Source organism: Oreochromis aureus, linkage group 15 (assembly GCF_013358895.1).
Source record: "Oreochromis aureus strain Israel breed Guangdong linkage group 15, ZZ_aureus, whole genome shotgun sequence".
Taxonomy (NCBI): Eukaryota; Metazoa; Chordata; class Actinopteri; order Cichliformes; family Cichlidae; genus Oreochromis; species Oreochromis aureus.
Genome location: NC_052956.1, coordinates 3,230,796 through 3,236,795, shown reverse-complemented (window position 1 = coordinate 3,236,795; position 6,000 = coordinate 3,230,796).

Genomic DNA, 6,000 nt, shown 5'->3' with positions numbered 1-6,000 from the left:
ACTGAAAAGAATAGCAAAAAAAAAAAAGGAGCAGGGAGATGTTTGATGTAGCCAGGCAGGATGTCATGAAAGCTTGTGGTGAGGTAAAGGCCATTCAAATTTGGAAGTTCTGAAAACTGTGGAAGTCAGTGTCATTTTGAATTTTTGCCCTTCCAAGAATTCCCAATGCACAAAATTTGGCTCTGTGCAAGTTTTGGCTTGCCATGTTTGGTGTGTTTTGGACAAACTATTGTCTGGTATCAAAAAAGTAATGATCCTACATGAAATGTCAGATATTAATGTCAAAACTGGGTAGCCATCATGTTCATACCCCTTGGTCCCTTGATGGGCTTAACAGGAAATATTTGGTGTAGCACTCGGTGTTATCAGACAAACTGGCGAATGCTTTTGGGTTCAGGCATTTATTGTGAAACCTGGGAAACATCCATGTAATGAATGTTTGCTGGCACAATCCATTCCTCTGACTTTTTTTTCCTGGCCAGGGAGTTCTTTGTGTGGTCTGCAGCGTTAGTTAGCCCAGTCACCGACTGAACTACTGACTTGTCGATTCATGTGTTTGTTAATTAGCTTTCGATGCCTCTGACAGTTAACCGCAAAGTTAACGAATGAGTGTGCAAGAATTTTCTCGTGCATTGATTGGCATCTTTGCTACTCGCTCTATTCTGCATTCCCCCACCCCCCAAAAATCACCTCTCCCATTTCCCCCTCCTCCCACACCCCTATGTTTCCCTGTGTCCTATCTTCTGCCTTTAAAAGGGCTCAAGGATCCCACACAAAGCCAGGAAAAGATGATGATGATAGTTTTGTTGCCTGCCCCCCCCGTCTCTGTCCACATTCCTCTGAAATGAAAGGCGGCAACAATTATCTTCACGTCTGATGCCTCAAGTCTTTTGACATCTACCTGGTAGAGCAGGTCTGGCTCACTGCGGCTATGGGAGCAGGTTTGTCGTTTGCCCCAATTACTGTCCACGTTAAAATGGCTGAAACCTGGGAGTTGCCCATCTCTTTAACAAAGTTGTATGTGTAAAGCCGGCAATTTTCTTTGGCACCGAACGCTGTTCTGCATGTACAGGCCAACCTTTTCTGAAACAACTGACAGCACGAGTGCTTTATGTGCTACTTATGGACAGCTAGTCAGGATTCACTCTAAATATTACCACAGGTCAGGAGAAAGGCAGCGTGTGGGTATTTAAATAGACCATACATCAAAGCGTAGCAATTTGAAAGTGACATGTCTGGAAAGTGCTAATAGCCTCCCTGAGCTGATTCCATCCAACCTCCTGCCAATGTCAGAATCCAGCTGAATTTGCTTTCCAAGATGTTCTTCTGAGGTGAAAGCCAGCAGTCAGTTGTAGCTCCACTGGTAGCCGTTTCCGATGCTTTGGTAGCGTAGCATCAAAGTCACGGGGCACACATATATTCCGCAGGATTAGAGCGGCGTAAAAGGACAGCCCCAGCCCATTCACTGTTGGCACGGCCGCCACAGCCTCGGCACAAGTGAGTTTTTAATGCATTCCATTTAACTTTAATTACTCCAATCTCTGCGAGGGCACACAGGAAGAAAAGGCCCGGGCGTTTGTGCCGAGCAGATTACCCCACTGCCCTGCCAAGTCCGCGGCGCGCTGCATCCTAAGATAGAATTCAAATTCAAATGTGGGCTAAAGAAAGTGCAGCTGTCACCCCTCTGGCCTGCGAAGCCCCAACCGGATCAAAGATGAGCTGTCCTCCTCCCCTGCCCGTGTAAAAATGAGCTGTCCTGGCCGTGCCAGTGTCTCGTCCCCCTGGGGCACCTAATCCTCCTCTCCTGACTCCACACTGACAGTCTGAATAAAGGCATTAAACCCCGCAAAATAATTACCAATTAAAACGGATGGAGAAGTCATCAGGTAGTGACTGGGGGGTAGAGCAGGCAGAGGCGGTAGAGAGAGATGGAAGCTGTGGCGGGTTTCTTTCCTCCCTGCCAAGAACAACCTGTATTTTCTCCTTTATGGGTTATGGTTTTGCAGTTCTGGATGAGTGAGTGACCTTACACAGTGGTATCAGACCGGGAACAGACTTCTCAGAGCTTCTAGGATGTCGAAGAAAGTTTATGTGAGGCATCCCAACTGTACCGAAGCCAGAAATAAGTTTTATAAGCCGCTGAAATTAAGAGTAGTTGTTTTATCTTGGATGATGCTGTGTAAGGCTGAGTTAGAGTGAAGCTTTAGAGATTGCAGGTGTTTTTTCTCCTTTTTTTCATGTGTTAGGATGTTAATATGTTTGCACATGTGCAAGGATACGGCGCATAGGTGCGTTTGGAAGTGACCCTAAGTGCAAAATGAGCCATTAACTGTGTGTCAGCTTGCTGTGCTTGTGCTCTAAATTAGCCTGTGTGTGTGTGTGTGTGTGTGTGTGGTTTTTACCTGTCATAGAGTGTTATAGGGTGTTTGCAGACTAGCGTGCCATGAAGCCCCGGGCACTAATCCACCAGCGCCACACTGCCGAATCCAGGTAAAGTGATCCTAAAGCCTTCTTACCCCTCTCCCTCCCCTGTTCTCCCTGCTCCCCTTTGAGCTCTGTCTATTAGCAGTGGCAGAGATCAGACTAGAGAATATCCACTCAACAGACCAGTCTGGACCAGGACATGCATTTTGACAACTTAATCTCCTCTTTGACGGCAGGCAGAAAAGGAGTGAATTGCCATGTGACAAAAGGGTTTCTGCCTTGACCATGTTCTTTAGAAATTCCTTCCTCTGGTATGAGAGACAACCTGCGCGGTGCTGGCACAACACTGCTGATACCATTGTGCAATGCTCACTTTGCAGCTTTACTAAAACTTTGCTTTTTTTTCCTCCTCCTGGCTGCACGAGGTTCTTAACAGGAGGACGGATAGGGACGGAACATGAAATTCCAGCTTGACGCTAACGGCTAATAAAAGGCACATGGCATAAATCAAAATTACGCTTGAATGCTTGTTTATGACCCTCTGTTTCATAACGATGATTGAGCAGGGTGTCTCGTTCCAGTGAATCCAACTGCTCGTCTGTGCCTCACCGCGGTATTTCACTGATGTTGATCACTTTTGACCTGAGGGACAGTTTGCATTGCTGATATGACTTGCCTTTTGGTTATTGTATCTGTGCCAAAATCTCTCTGGGCTAAGTACAATGGGTGTGTACACTACTGCGGACGTTGTAGCTTGTGAGTGTATGAGAAGAAGAGAGAAGGGAATATTTTTTTTTTTTGTCCATCCTGTGAAACCCATAATTAGGTCATGACTTTGACTCAGACACACGGGAGTATTTGCAGAATGCATATGTACTATACACAGAAAACATTGCAGAGTACACTACATTTATCTTCAGCAGAAATTTAAAGGTGATCCCATGTGGGTGTTTTCATCTGTCTTTTACTGTCTGTGATTAAGCCTGGGATCAGTTTAAATCTGCTCCCGTTTCATCTCACTATCCCACAATTATCATGTTATGGTTATATTATCATCTTGATTTACAAACTGAGCTCTGCTGTTGCGGGGGCAAGTCGGCTCAAAGCGGCAACTTTAATTCCGTGTATTCTTAAGTGCAGCCTCAGGTATTTTATACCTGAACAACCTTGATCTCTGAGTTGACAACGCCGCTGTATCCAGACCTCAGTTTCAGTCCCTTTCTAAAGATCAATCAAATACTGTCGGACGATATAAGGGGGAGAAAAAAGTCATAGTGGCATAACTGAGATGATTTAGGGACTTATTCTAATGGCAACTATAGCCTAACATATTTAACCGTTTTAATATATTTAAATATAAAATCTCTTTTTCGCATCCACGCAGCGTGCCTGTTTTTTGAGCTTTTGATTAATCCGATCAGCAGTCTCCTTTGTTCTTGTCAGCTAAATTAAACACCTTCACTGATATCACATTAAAAAACCCCTTTTGACAGGTCTGTGCGTCGTGTCAGGAGAACTGGCAGCTTATGTTAAGTTTAGTAAGGAAGATCTGTATTGACTCATCTGCCTGCATTCCAGGGTGTTCGGGCTGTTAGGCTATCCTTTACATCGCTTCCGCTCTTCCTCGCTTAATTCATTCCAGTTGCCTCCACCCCCGTCGCCAACTTATCCTGGCCACGTACGGATCCTCGTCCAAGTCCTGACCTACCTCCCAACGTCATTGGACTCTGTTGTGTTATGTAGCTTCATCAGAGTCTAAACACCAAGTCGTTTATTACTCCAGAAGTTTTTTAATATAATTATTATCCTTTAAAATATGTTTTTAATGAGATGATGCCAATTGGATACATTTCTGGAATGTGCACAACCTTAAAATTGCAAAAAGACACCTTCCTCTCAACCACTATCAGTTTCCACAAGCCCTTCCCCACTACCACTGTCCCAAAGACCAGCTAGTTTTTAGTTACTAATCTATGGAAATAATGCCATCAATTCTGTAATCCACTGAGTAAACGCCGGCTTCAAGTTCACTCTAAGCTCTGCTACATTCGATAACAAGATTTTATTTCTTTTTTCTTTTTTTTTCGGCAACAAAAGCTGAAAACAAAAGCACCTTCCTCTTTCTGTTTTTGTTGCACAATTGGAGATAAAGTATCTGAATTTCTGGACCACACCTCCAAACACGCTCCTTCCGGTTCTCATCTATATAGGTCCCCCCAGTTCTGCAAGCTGCTCGTTCTCGTTTACGTGCCCCATCCTCCGCCCCCTTTTCTTTAAGTTCTTCACTTCTATTTAGTACATGGGGATCTGCGAGGCACGGGAGCCGCCGCCAGTCCCCTTCGAGGCCTTCCCCAAACAGGGAACGCTGTCAAAAAAAACCCGCTGTCAAACCTATAATGAGAACGTGGGCCCAGCGAGTGAAGCAAATCTTTATTTTTTTGAGATTTTTTTAGATCCCAATTCTCAGGCAATCAATATGGAAGGTGTATCAAAAAGTGCTTTAATTCTGCAGCCGGGGGTAATGGATTCACGAGTTTCATGGGCTTGCAGGTAGGTAGCATCGCAACAACAGCGGCTGCAGTGACTCGAGACATGCTCGCGAAAGTACGGGATGAGTTTGAGTATCACATGGACACATGCCGTACATCTGGAGACGGACACAATGAGAACTTGTGAACATTGTAAGTTTTGTATATAAAACTTTATTCGGCCATGTATTCAAAAAATTTATCACAAGCTTCTATGTCCATTAATTTAAAGAAACATGGCCTTTTGAATTTGGAGGATTCTTTCTGGTACACTCTGCATATTTCAGAACAAGTTCAAAAAAAGGAGCCTATTTGATGTTAAAGAAAATACAACACTTAGAATTGGTGTTGTGGCAGAATATGAAAACTGTACAGTGGTAATACTCACCGTCGTGACATCAAAAATGGTGGAGTATTCGTGGAAGCGATGAAAAGACAATATTGTTTAAAAAAAATAGGCTAACGATGAATTTCTAGGGCGTGAGATGTTCAGAGCTTGCAGTTGCTTTCTCTGTTGACTTTTTCTCAGGTCGAGGTGGCACACGTACAGCAGCGCTAGCACGAGGTAGACATTAGCATATGATTGTTTCCCACCACTTTCCACTTCTGCCATCCATTACGTTTTAAAAGAAAGGACTTTTAAATCAAATGCGGCACTTAAGCAAAGGCAACATTCAGAAAGCATCTTTGATAAAAAGATGAGAAACTTTGTGATACGCTAAGGTCGAAGGACAATTTGATAATTTAGGGAGGGCAAGGATTTCTCTATTCATAAAAAAAGAAAGAGTGCCATATAAAGAGAAAGAGAAGGCCTTCAGACCTTGTCAACCATCTTCATTAGAAACCCCACTTTAGTCTTAATGCATTTCTAGTCATTATCCAGGGCACAATATGTCACAGCCCTCTTTAAAAGAATATATACACATTGTTCAAATAATTGCCCTGTGAAGGACAAACAAGCACCATGTAAAAGGCATCATTATTTAGGTGAAATCACTGGCAGGGACTTTCAGGCCTTCCCTCTTCTTTGCCATTGTTGCAGAAGGCC